Raw genomic sequence first — 13,005 nt, 5'->3', positions numbered from 1 at the left:
GTGCGGAGGAGGGAGGGTGTGTGTGAGGGTGTGTGTGTGTGCGGAGGAGGGAGGGTGTGTGGGAGGGTGTGTGTGTGTGCGGAGGAGGGAGGGTGTGTGTGAGGGTGTGTGTGTGTGGAGGAGGGAGGGTGTGTGTGAGGGTGTGTGTGTGTGCGGAGGAGGGAGGGTGTGTGTGAGGGTGTGTGTGTGTGGGAGGAGGGAGGGTGTGTGGGAGGGTGTGTGGGAGGTGTGTGTGTGTGGGAGGAGGGAGGGTGTGTGTGAGGGTGTGTTTGTGTGCGGAGGAGGGAGGGTGTGTGTGAGGGTGTGTGTGTGTGTGGAGGAGGGAGGGTGTGTGTGAGGGGGTGTGTGTGTGTGGAGGAGGGAGGGTGTGTGTGAGGGTGTGTGTGTGCGGAGGAGGGAGGGTGTGTGTGAGGGTGTGTGTGTGTGTGGAGGGAGGGTGTGTGTGAGGGTGTGTGTGTGCGGAGGAGGGAGGGTGTGTGTGAGGGTGTGTGTGTGTGTGGAGGAGGGAGGGTGTGTGTGAGGGTGTGTGTGTGTGTGGAGGGAGGGTGTGTGTGAGGGTGTGTGTGTGGGAGGAGGGAGGGTGTGTGTGAGGGTGTGTGTGTGTGTGGAGGAGGGAGGGTGTGTGTGAGGGTGTGTGTGTGTGCGGAGGAGGGAGGGTGTGTGTGAGGGTGTGGTGTGTGCGGAGGAGGGGGGTGTGTGTGAGGGTGTGTGTGTGTGGGAGGAGGGAGGGTGTGTGTGAGGGTGTGTGTGTGCGGAGGAGGGAGGGTGTGTGTGAGGGTGTGTGTGTGTGGGAGGAGGGAGGGTGTGTGTGAGGGTGTGTGTGTGGGAGGAGGGGGGTGTGTGTGAGGGTGTGTGGGTGTGTGTGGGAGGAGGGGGGTGTGTGTGAGGGTGTGTGTGTGGAGGAGGGAGGGTGTGTGTGAGGGTGTGTGTGTGGAGGAGGGAGGGTGTGTGTGAGGGTGTGTGTGTGGTGTGGGAGGGGGAGGGTGTGTGTGAGGGTGTGTGTGGGAGGAGGGGGGTGTGTGTGAGGGGTGTGTGTGTGGAGGAGGGAGGGTGTGTGTGAGGGTGTGTGTGTGTGTGGAGGAGGGAGGGTGTGTGTGAGGGTGTGTGTGTGGGAGGAGGGAGGGTGTGTGTGAGGGTGTGTGTGTGGAGGAGGGAGGGTGTGTGTGAGGGTGTGTGTGTGGGAGGAGGGAGGGTGTGTGTGAGGGTGTGTGTGTGGAGGAGGGAGGGTGTGTGTGAGGGTGTGTGTGTGTGTGGAGGAGGGAGGGTGTGTGGGGGTGTGTGTGTGTGGAGGGGGGGGTGTGTGTGGGGTGTGTGTGTGTGGGAGGAGGGGGGTGTGTGTGAGGGTGTGTGTGTGTGGGAGGGGGAGGGTGTGTGTGAGGGTGTGTGTGTGTGGAGGGGGGGTGTGTGTGAGGGTGTGTGTGTGTGGGAGGAGGGAGGGTGTGTGTGAGGGTGTGTGTGTGTGGGAGGAGGGAGGGTGTGTGGGAGGGTGTGTGGGAGGGTGTGTGTGTGTGGGAGGAGGGAGGGTGTGTGTGAGGGTGTGTGTGTGTGGGAGGAGGGAGGGTGTGTGTGAGGGTGTGTGTGTGTGTGGAGGAGGGAGGGTGTGTGTGAGGGGTGTGTGTGTGTGGAGGAGGGAGGGTGTGTGTGAGGGTGTGTGTGTGGGAGGAGGGAGGGTGTGTGTGAGGGTGTGTGTGTGTGTGGAGGGGGGGTGTGTGTGAGGGTGTGTGTGTGGGAGGAGGGAGGGTGTGTGTGAGGGTGTGTGTGTGTGTGGAGGAGGGAGGGTGTGTGTGAGGGTGTGTGTGTGTGGGGGAGGGAGGGTGTGTGTGAGGGTGTGTGTGTGTGGGAGGGGAGGGTGTGTGTGAGGGTGTGTGTGTGTGGGGGAGGGAGGGTGTGTGTGAGGGTGTGTGTGTGTGGGAGGGGGGGTGTGTGTGGGGTGTGTGTGTGTGGAGGAGGGAGGGTGTGTGTGAGGGTGTGTGTGTGGGAGGAGGGAGGGTGTGTGTGAGGGTGTGTGTGTGGTGTGGGAGGAGGGGGTGTGTGTGAGGGTGTGTGTGTGGGGAGGGAGGGTGTGTGTGGGGTGTGTGTGTGGAGGAGGGAGGGTGTGTGTGAGGGTGTGTGTGTGTGGGAGGAGGGAGGGTGTGTGTGGGGTGTGTGTGTGTGGGGAGGGAGGGTGTGTGTGAGGGTGTGTGTGTGTGGAGGAGGGGGTGTGTGTGAGGGTGTGTGTGTGGGTGGAGGGTGGGTGTGTGGAGGGTGTGTGTGTGTGTGGAGGAGGGAGGGTGTGTGTGGGGTGTGTGGTGTGGGAGGAGGGAGGGTGTGTGTGAGGGTGTGTGTGTGTGGAGGGGGAGGGTGTGTGTGAGGGTGTGTGTGTGTGTGGGGAGGGAGGGTGTGTGTGGGGTGTGTGTGTGTGGGGAGGGAGGGTGTGTGTGAGGGTGTGTGTGTGTGTGGGGGGAGGGTGTGTGTGAGGGTGTGTGTGTGTGGGAGGAGGGAGGGTGTGTGTGGGGTGGGTGGGGTGTGGTGTGTGTGTGGAGGAGGGAGGGTGTGTGTGAGGGTGTGTGTGTGTGTGGAGGAGGGAGGGTGTGTGTGAGGGTGTGGTGTGTGGGGTGTGGGTGGTGGGAGGGTGTGTGTGAGGGTGTGTGTGTGTGGGAGGAGGGAGGGTGTGTGTGGGGTGTGTGTGTGTGGGAGGAGGGAGGGTGTGTGTGAGGGTGTGTGTGTGTGTGGAGGAGGGGGGTGTGTGTGAGGGGGTGTGTGTGTGTGGAGGGGGGGGTGTGTGTGAGGGTGGTGTGTGTGGGAGGAGGGAGGGTGTGGTGTGAGGGTGTGTGTGGTGTGTGGGAGGGGAGGGTGTGTGTGAGGGTGTGTGTGTGGGGGAGGGGGGTGTGTGTGGGGTGTGTGTGTGTGGGAGGAGGAGGGTGTGTGTGAGGGTGTGTGTGTGGTGGGGGGAGGGTGTGTGTGAGGGTGTGTGTGTGTGGGAGGGGGGTGTGTGTGGTGGTGTGTGTGTGGGTGGGGGTGTGTGAGGGTGTGTGTGGGGTGGTGTGTGTGTGGGAGGAGGGAGGGTGGTGTGGTGTGAGGGTGTGTGTGGGTGTGGTGGGAGGAGGGAGGGTGTGTGTGAGGGTGTGGTGTGTGTGGGGGAGGGAGGGTGTGTGTGAGGGTGTGTGTGTGGGTGGGGAGGGTGTGTGTGGGGTGTGTGTGTGGGGGGAGGGTGTGTGTGGGGTGTGTGTGTGTGGGAGGAGGGAGGGTGTGTGTGAGGGTGTGTGTGTGGTGTGGGAGGTGGAGGGTGTGTGTGAGGGTGTGTGTGTGGTGGGAGGGGGGGTGTGTGTGAGGGTGTGTGTGGTGTGGGGGAGGGTGGGTGTGTGTGAGGGTGTGTGTGTGTGCGGAGGAGGGAGGTGTGTGTGAGGGTGTGTGTGTGTGCGGAGGAGGGAGGGTGTGTGTGAGGGTGTGTGTGTGTGTGCGGAGGAGGGAGGGTGTGTGTGAGGGTGTGTGTGTGTGTGCGGAGGAGGGAGGGTGTGTGTGAGGGTGTGTGTGTGTGTGCGGAGGAGGGAGGGTGTGTGAGGGTGTGTGTGTGTGTGGAGGGAGGGTGTGTGTGAGGTGTGTGTGTGTGTGCGGAGGAGGGAGGGTGTGTGTGAGGGTGTGTGTGTGTGTGCGGAGGAGGGAGGGTGTGTGTGAGGGTGTGTGTGTGTGTGGAGGGAGGGTGTGTGTGAGGGTGTGTGTGTGTGTGCGGAGGAGGGAGGGTGTGTGTGAGGGTGTGTGTGTGTGTGCGGAGGAGGGAGGGTGTGTGTGTGTGTGCGTGAGGGTGTGTGTGTGTGTGCGCGTGCGTGCACCTCAAGGGTGGGGTGTGTGTGTGTGTGTAAGGAGCCAAGGACCGACGATGTAAAACGGCCTCAACGTCATCGCGCCGCGGCCAGCAGCGATGCCCCACTGGCATTAAGTGGGGTCCCTCGGTGCCCTCTGACGGGAGGCTAGGCTGGTTGGCTGCTGGCCGATGCGGGATGTGGGGTGGGGAGTGCGGCCGCCAGGCCTCAGCTGCACCCACCCCCACGCCCTAGTTTCTCGGGCCCTCTCCCGGGGAGGCCCCCAGCGGGGTGGTAGGACTTGTAGGGCGCCTGGGAACCGCGAGAGGGAAGGCTCTAAAAGACCGAGGTGTAAACTGCAGCGACCCTTCTGGTCTGGCTTTGGAAATCACACGGCGTCACTTTTGCAACACTTGACTGGTGACCAGTGAGTCCCACAGATCCTGTCCAGATACAAAAGAGGGAGCTGTGCAAGGGCCTGACACCAGGAGGTACGGCCCACAGGGCAGACAGGAGACTAAAGTGTGTCTCCCAAGGAAAGATCTATCTCAATCTTAGGCCCCCAGACTCTGTAAATTGGACTATTCAGAAGCAGAGTTTTGGCATATGCGATGAAGGGCTCTTGAGATTACATCATTCTAGAGTGAGAGGGAAGTTTGACGCAAATCACAGAGACTTTTGCAACACTTGACTGGTGACCAGTGAGTCCCACAGATCCTGTCCAGATACAAAAGAGGGAGCTGTGCAAGGGCCTGACACCAGGAGGTACGGCCCACAGGGCAGACAGGAGACTAAAGTGTGTCTCCCAAGGAAAGATCTATCTCAATCTTAGGCCCCCAGACTCTGTAAATTGGACTATTCAGAAGCAGAGTTTTGGCATATGCGATGAAGGGCTCTTGAGATTACATCATTCTAGAGTGAGAGGGAAGTTTGACGCAAATCACAGAGACAGAAGGAAGGGCTACAACAGATCAAGTTGAAAGTCAGGATTTCAAAAGTTTTTGTTTTTGTTTTTGTTTTTTTAACTGAATCAAAGAAACCGGGCGCCTGGATGGGTCAGTTGACTAAGTGTCTACCTTCTGCTCAGGTAATGATCTCAGAGTCCTGGGATCAAGCCCTGCATCAGGCAGGCTTCCTGCTGTGCAGGGAATGGCTCCTCTCTCTTTCTCTGTCTGCCCCTGCCCCACCATGTGTTCTTTCTAATAAATAAATAAAATCTTAAAAAAAACCAAAAACCCTCTGATGTATATGAACTGAACATCACAACCAACCAGCTCTAATGATGCAGGAAAAATGATGCATCAGTTTCTTCAGGACTTGAATGATGTTAACAAACTTAACCTAGCCAGTGCGGGATCTGTTGATTATGTGAACGCTGAAGAAAGTAAAAAAGGTTAATTCCTGGGTGGAAAGCCAAACAAATGAAGAACATCAAGAATTACTTGTCAGTGGCTCCCTTAGCAGCTCCGTTGGACTGGTCCTGATGGAACAGAGTCTATTTCAAAGGGCAGTGGGACCAGGAATTTGGTAAAGAACATACTGAGGAAGGAGAATTTTGGCTGAATATGAGCCAATCCAAGCAGATGATGAAGCAAAGAAAGGTCTTTAGCTTTGCCTTCCTGAAGGATGTGCAAGCCAAGATCCTGGAATACCATAAAAAGGCAAGCATGACTTTGCTGATCTGATTGATCATGCAGATCTAAGCAGGATTTGCTGCTGCCAAAGGAAGTAAGTGGTCTGAAGATAAACACGCCACTAAAAAATTGATAACCTGGGCAACTGAGAATGTGAGCAAGAGAGATGTAGATCTATACTTCAAAGTGGAAGAGAGAGCTCTGATGTCAAGACCATGCTAGGAGCCATGGGAATAATGGACGCTTCAATCAACAGGGCCTGGCCAGGAGCCAGGGGGGCTAGGTATCTAAAATCCTACGCAAGTCCGTTGTCGAGGTGACTGAGTAGGGCACAGAATCTGCAGCTGCCACTGGCATGGAAACTTCCAACATCATTGTCAATTTATGAAAATTTCCATTGTGATCATCCTTTTCTGTTCTTCAAGCACATTGAAACCAACAGCATTTTTCTTTGGCAGAGTCTCTTCTCCCGAGTTGCTATCAGCGGTCACTACTTTTGGTAAAAGCTCACAGAGTTGTTCCAGTAAATTGATTGCTAGAAATAAACAGGTTCTATTCGATTTGTTTTGCTAGTATCAGTCATAATCAAGAATTTAATATTTGAAATACCATGTGTCCCTATTTCTCTTTCCACATGTACAACTAAATTTTTTCCATTAGAATTCCCTTTAAAAGAATCCCTGCAAGGGTGCCTGGGTGTTTCAGTTGGTTAAGCATCAGATTCTTAATTTTGGCTCAGGTCATGATCAGGATCATGGATCGAGTCCCCTCATCAGGCTCCTTGCTGGTCCTAGAGCCTAGGTAAGATTCTCTCTCCCTCTCCCCTGCTCCCCCCTTTCCCTTTCTCGCCTCCCTATTAAATAAATAAATAAATAAATAAATAAATAAATAAATAAATAAATACCCCTTGGACAAGATACGCAGCTCCCAGACTGGACAAAGAGATATTTCAACACTGCATCTTCTGAAGTTGAAATATCATTTGTGAACTGTTTTACATAAATCAAACCAATTATACCTGCTTTTCAAACTTATTAACCCAGACTTCTCCATTTCTTCGAATTTGGGTAATATCTGAGACCCTAACATCTATTTTCTTTTATTTTATAAAATATATTGTCAGTAAGCCAATGACTTACTCATATTAAAAAAAAGAATGCTAGCACAGCTGTTTGCACCACCTTCCTTTTGCCTGAAATTACCTTTCCCCAGATTTTTTTTTCAAGACTTTATTTATTTATTCATGAGAGCCACAGAGAGAGAGGCAGAGACATAGGCAGAGGGAGAAGCAGGCTTCCTGCAATGAATCCCAGGATCACACCCTAAGCTGAAGGCAGATGCCCAACCGCTGAGCCACCCAGGTGCCTCACTTTCCCCCAGATTTTCATGTGACTGATGACTTATTCAAGTTTCAGACTTGAATATACTTTCCCATATCCCTTTTGCTGTCTTTAAAAAGCTTTTAATTTTTGCTAATCTTGCATTTCTTATCTATAGCCTTTCAGACATAATATATACAGACTAGTGTTTTTTAAACATAACACAAAAGTGAGAAATTGAACTGTTACTTGTTTAGCCTTGTAAGATGGTCCTGTAGCCTTATTTTTTATTTTATTTTTTAATTTTTTTAAATTTTTATTTCTTTATGATAGTCACAGAGAGAGAGAGAGAGAGAGAGAGGCAGAGACATAGGCAGAGGGAGAAGCAGGCTCCATGCACCGGGAGCCCAACGTGGGATTCGATCCCGGGTCTCCAGGATCGTGCCCTGGGCCAAAGGCAGGCGCCAAACCGCTGCGCCACCCAGGGATCCCACCTGTAGCCTGTTTAATCTCATATTCTCCATTGATGGTCTATCTCCACTAGTAAATTAGACAAAATATTCTACTTGAAATCAGAGCAGTCTTGGATCATCTTTTGTTACTTTTTCTGCATAAAATTTATCCCTTTAAAATCATTTAGCAGAGAGCTCCTTATGCGGCTGCCATTTCAGCTTCTATGTTTTGGCCCTTTTATTACATACCTGATTTATTTATGATTATAGACTCATAATTTCATTCACACATAAAACAACGAAAGAGCCTTTTATTTTCCCTGGTCACAGTATATCATAAATGGCCAAGAGATAATACTATCTTTTTCTAAATGTGTGGAAACACTTTAATAAAGCTAAATGAGGTAATGGTTAGAGGAGGTAGGGAAAAGAGAATTATAAAGTGCTATTTTATGCCATTAAGATGAGGAAACTTGTATCATCATGCTCAGCATTTATTTTATGACTATTAAGAACTCCAAGATGAAAATCACATTCCTCCCTGGGTATGGGCCCTTCCACTTCATCAATCTATACTTCATCTTCCAGAATTGGTCACAGCTTCCATCTAGGTAGTAAGCTATGTGTTCACACGGTGCTAGTACTATGATACATTATATAGATATCTTAAAGCTGCCTTCTTCCAAATATATTCCTCTTGGTCAATGTGACTTTTAGGATTTCTTTGATGTTACTGAGTTTCACAAAGAATCCAACAGAGTTTCTGGAAACATTGCAGATGTACACTTACCAAATATTATGGAGTGAATGAATCCTATATGATGTATAAGGAAGAGATCGTTGTTTATTTGCTCAGAAAGCCTTGGGTCTCCAAAATTCTTTTCATATTGAGTATCTTTTACCATATGATGCATTAGAAAATGCATAAAGAATACTGAAATCATTTATTCAACAAACAAGGGGCACCTAGATGGCTCAGATTAAGTGTCTGTCCCTTGATTTTGGCTCAGGTCATGATCTCAGAATCACGGGATCAAGCCCTGTGTCTTGCTCATACTTGGTGGAGAGTCTGCTTGAGATTCTCTCTCTCCCTCTGCCCTTCCTCTGCTAAAATAAATAAATAAAATTTTTTAAAAAAATGAATAGGGATGCCTGAGTGGCTCAGCGTATGAGTGTCTGCCTTCGGCTCAGGGTGTGATCCCGGGATCTGGGATCGAGTCCCATATTGGGCTCCTTGTGGGAAGCCTGCCCCTCCCATTCTCTCTCTCTCTCTCTCCTCTCTCTCTTGTGAATAAATCTTTAAAAAATGAATAACTAAAAAAAATAAAAATAAATAAATGAATAACCAAATAACCTATTTTTTAACACCTTCAGTGATGAGGAATACTGTTCAAGACAGCCCCCTCTGTTTGTAAACACCTATTACTGTTAGATCCACCTGAGTTTGCTTTTCTGTTCAGCTGTCCACTATCTTCAGAGACTATGCAGGAACAAGTCTGGGATCCTCTAATGACAACTTTTCATACATTAGAGGCTGTCAGAATATCTCCCATGTCTTTATTCTCTAAGCCAGATGTCTTCCAGTCTTTTCAATAATCCTTCAAATGATAGTTTTAACCTATCCCAGCTGCCTTCTTCCAAACATGCTCCAGTTACTCAATGTGCCTTTTAAAATGTGATACTCAGAACTGAACAATATGTTCTGAGTGTGGTGTGATCAGGGCAGGGTACAGGGAGAAGCACTGTTTATTTTGCCCATTACATCGCTATTAAGTTATACCACATTAACTCTTTACAGTCACATTAAACTGTTGACTCATATTAAGATTGTAAATAATTCCAAGATAGCTCAGAAATAAACCCATACTTATAAGGTCAATTGATCTATGAGAAAGAAGGCAAGAATATACAATTCTTATATACACGAGAATATACAAGTCTTTTCAATAACTGGTGTTGGGAAAATTGGACAGCTACATGTAAAAGAATGAAATTGGACCACTTTCTCACACCATATACAAAAATAAACTCAAGGGATGCCTGGGTGGCTCAGAAGTTTAGCGCCTGCCTTCAGCCCAGGGTGTGATCCTGGAGTCCTGGGATCGAGTCCCACATTGGACTCCCTGCATGAAGCCTGCTGCTCTCTCTGCCTTTGTCTCTGCCTCTCTCTGTGTGTCTCTCATGAATAAATAAAATCTTTTAAAAAAATCCTCAAAGTGTATTATACCTAAACGTAAGACCTGAAACAATAAAAATCCTAAAAGCGAACACAGGCAATAATTTCTCTGACATCAGCCACAGCAATATTTTTCTAAGTATGTCTCCCGAGGCAAGGGAAATAAAAGCAAAAATAAACTATTGGGACTACATTGAAATAAAAAGTTTCTGCACAGCAAGTGAAAAAAATCAACAAATGAATAAATGAAAGTTTGCATAAAATACAAGGGTAGCTCAGAGGATGGAAAATAATTATCCATAGTGAGTTGGGGAGGGAGGAGAGAAGAGTAAAGGAAAGCTTCCAGTAAAGAGATGGGAGGTCTAGAGGATGGAAAAAAGAGGTCAAATGAAGAACATGAGCTAAAGCCTGGAGTCATGAAGCTGTGTGTGTTTAGAAAACTGGCCAATTTGTTACTGCCAAAACATAAAATATTTTGCAGCAAGAAATTACAAGGCTGGAACGTAGGCAGACGCTCAATTATAGACAGTTCTGAAGAGCTAGATTTTATCCTGTGATAGGAAGTCAGTGAAGAATTTTAAGTACACTGAGAGATAAGATTAGGACTGCATTTTACAAGGACTGCTTCAACAACAGTGTGACAGGTGGATTGGGATGTGCAGAAATGGTGGCAGAGAGACCCAGCTAAGATGTGATTACGACAGTCCATAGGAGAGAAGATGAAAAATGAAGAACTAAAGTAAGGCAGTGAAAATCAGGATTGACAAGAGGGGGCAAGTTCCAACATGTTTAAGAGGTATCCCCGATGGTGACTGATGAGGTGCTGGGGAAAGGAATGGTGGGAGGGAAGCAGGTGTCTCTTGGTTTATTGCCAGACTTCAGGGTGAATGACTGGGTAGATGGTTATGTCATCTTCTATGAAGAGAAGACAGAAAGGAAAACAGGTTTGGCAAAGTATCTGGCCCCAGACTGACTTTTTGAGATGCCTGTAAAATATCTAGATGAAAATATCCCTTAGCGAGTGCATATTATAATTCTGAGGCTTAGTTGAAATGCCTTGCTGGAGTAGAGTTGTTGGTGAAATTGTTAGGAAGGAGCACCTGGGTGGCTCAGTCAGTTAAGCGTCTGCCTTTAGCTCAGGTCATGATCCCAGGGTCCTGGGATCTAATCCCACATTGGGCTCTCTGCTCAATGGGAAATCTCCTTCTCCCTCTCCCTTTGTAGGCTTGCTCTCTCTCTCTCTCAAATAAATAAATCCCCCCCCCCAAAAAAAAGAAATTGTTGTGATAAACCAGGAAGAGGATATGGAGCTGTGTTATATAATAATAAGATGGGAACTAGCCACATGGCGCTATTTAATTTTTTTTCTAACAGTTTCATTAAAATGTATTCAAATACCATACAATGTGCCAACTTAAAGTGTGCAATTCAATGGTTTTTAGTGTATTCAGAGCTGTCCAATCATTAACACAATTTTGAACCATCATTCAAAAAAAAAAAAAAACGAAAAGCCTGTACCTTTTTTTTTTTTTTAAGATTTTATTTTATCTATTCATGAGAGACACAGAGAGTGAGAGAGAGGCAGAGACACAGGCAGAGGGAGAAGCAGGCTCCACACAGGGAGCCCGATGTGGGACTCAATCCTGAGACTCCAGGATCACGCCCTGAGCCGAAGGCAGGAGCCAAATCACTGAGCCACCCAGGGATCCCCAACCCTGTACCTTTTAATAGTCATTTTTATTTCCCCTAAATCCTTACAATTAAACAAAAAAAAAATCTGTAAGGCTGTACATGACCTGGCTCCTGCCTTCCCAACTTCATCTTATAAACATTCCTCTCTCCTTGTTCACTTTATTTCAATCTATTCTGGCTCCCTTCCTGTTTTTTTTTTTTTTTCCTTTCTCTTCTCAGAGACATTCTTACTAGAAATCCCAGCTCTTGACATGAGTGATGTCTTCTCATCCAGTTCTCAGTACAGACATCACCTGCCAGAGAAAATATCTGCTTTATGTAAAGGAGATCCTCCTCCAGCCCCCCCATTCCTACCCTCGTTGCTTTCTAGTTAAACTTCCTAATTGATTTCCTCTGCAGCACTTACCACAATTTAAATAATTTAATTTAATTGTTCATTTTCTGATTTGCTTTGCAAGAATATGAGCTCAACAGAACACTTACGTCAGTGTTACATCCACTGTTTAATGTTTAGTACCTAGAACAATGACTAACATAATGATCATAGCACATGATCAAAACATTACTTGTTGAATGAATGAATGGAAGCCAAGGTGAGAGAAAGCATGGTATTGGGGGGAACTTTAAATAGTTGAATATGGCTAGCTGGATATAAGTTAGAGATCAGAGGTGATGCTGGGGAAGGAAGAAGCCATGACATTGAGGTAAACATGCTATGACAAGAAACTTGTTATTTTATCCTGAAAGCAATAGGAAGCCCTGAAATATTTTAAGTAAAAGAATGGCACCACTAGATTCAATTTTGTGAAAAATCACCCTGGAGGATATGATAAGTGGAGTGGAGAGGAGTTACAGTGCAAGAAGGCAGACTAGTCAGGAAGGTATCACAGTGATCTATGGAAAAAAATAAAGAGGTATGAGGGTGTAAATTAATGTACAGGCAATGTGAATGAAGAGAGAATGAAGACTTCCAAATATGTCTCTTGGGTAACTCATTTTTAAATAGCCTATAGAAAATGCCTTCAAAGTTATTCTCACATAGCACTTGGGTATTTTAAAATTAGATTTAGTCTCCTCCTTATAGATAGAGAACTCTGTTCTTAGAAGTAAATGGATTTAGGAAGTGATTTCCAAATTTGGCCAGTTATTAGAATCACCTTGAGGATTTGTAAAATAATTTAAGGAGGGATGGGAAAGAATGAAGAGCTTTGGAGACATAATAACTCACAGATACCCAACATCAAAGCAGGCTCTTGGGCATGGCAATCTAGAATTTGAGAAGTGTTTTGTTTTGTCTTGTTTTGTTTAAAGTAAGCTGTACACCCAAGGTGGGGCTTGAACTCATAACTCCAAGATGAAGAGTCACACACTTTACTGAATGAGCTAGCCAGGTGCCCCTGAGAATTCTAAACTAGATAAAGATTTTGGAAATAGAGGCAAACAACCCAAATGAAGCCATATGTGTAGATTAGATCATCTACTAAAAAAGTAGAGAGAACCTAGAGCAGAATCTTGGCATTTAAGGGAAGGAAGACAAAAAGAAACTAAGAAAGGAGACCAAGTACGAACAGCTAGAAGAGGGAAGAAGAAAATCCCTGAGAAGAGAGTTGCAAGAGACTGGGGTTGTCAAAGGTATCAAAGCCACAAAGACCTCTTCAGGCTAGGTTATGGATGTTCTGAAGATATTATCTAAACTTTAATGATTATCAAAATCCCTAGAGTAGCCTTCTTAAAATATACAGAATCATTGGGCAGCCCAAGATCCAGTCCCACGTTGGGCTCTCAGCATGGAGCCTGCTTCTCCCTCTGCCTGCGTCTCTCCCTCGCTCTGTGTCTCTCATGAATAAATAAAACTTAAAAAGTATACACACACACACACACACACACACACACACACACAGAATCATAATTGCTGCAATGGAGCCTATGACTCTATACCTCTGAAAAACCTCC

This window comes from Nyctereutes procyonoides, unplaced genomic scaffold (genome assembly GCF_905146905.1).
Source record: "Nyctereutes procyonoides isolate TBG_1078 unplaced genomic scaffold, NYPRO_anot_genome, whole genome shotgun sequence".
Classification (NCBI taxonomy): domain Eukaryota; kingdom Metazoa; phylum Chordata; class Mammalia; order Carnivora; family Canidae; genus Nyctereutes; species Nyctereutes procyonoides.
Note: the sequence above shows the minus strand (reverse complement) of the source record.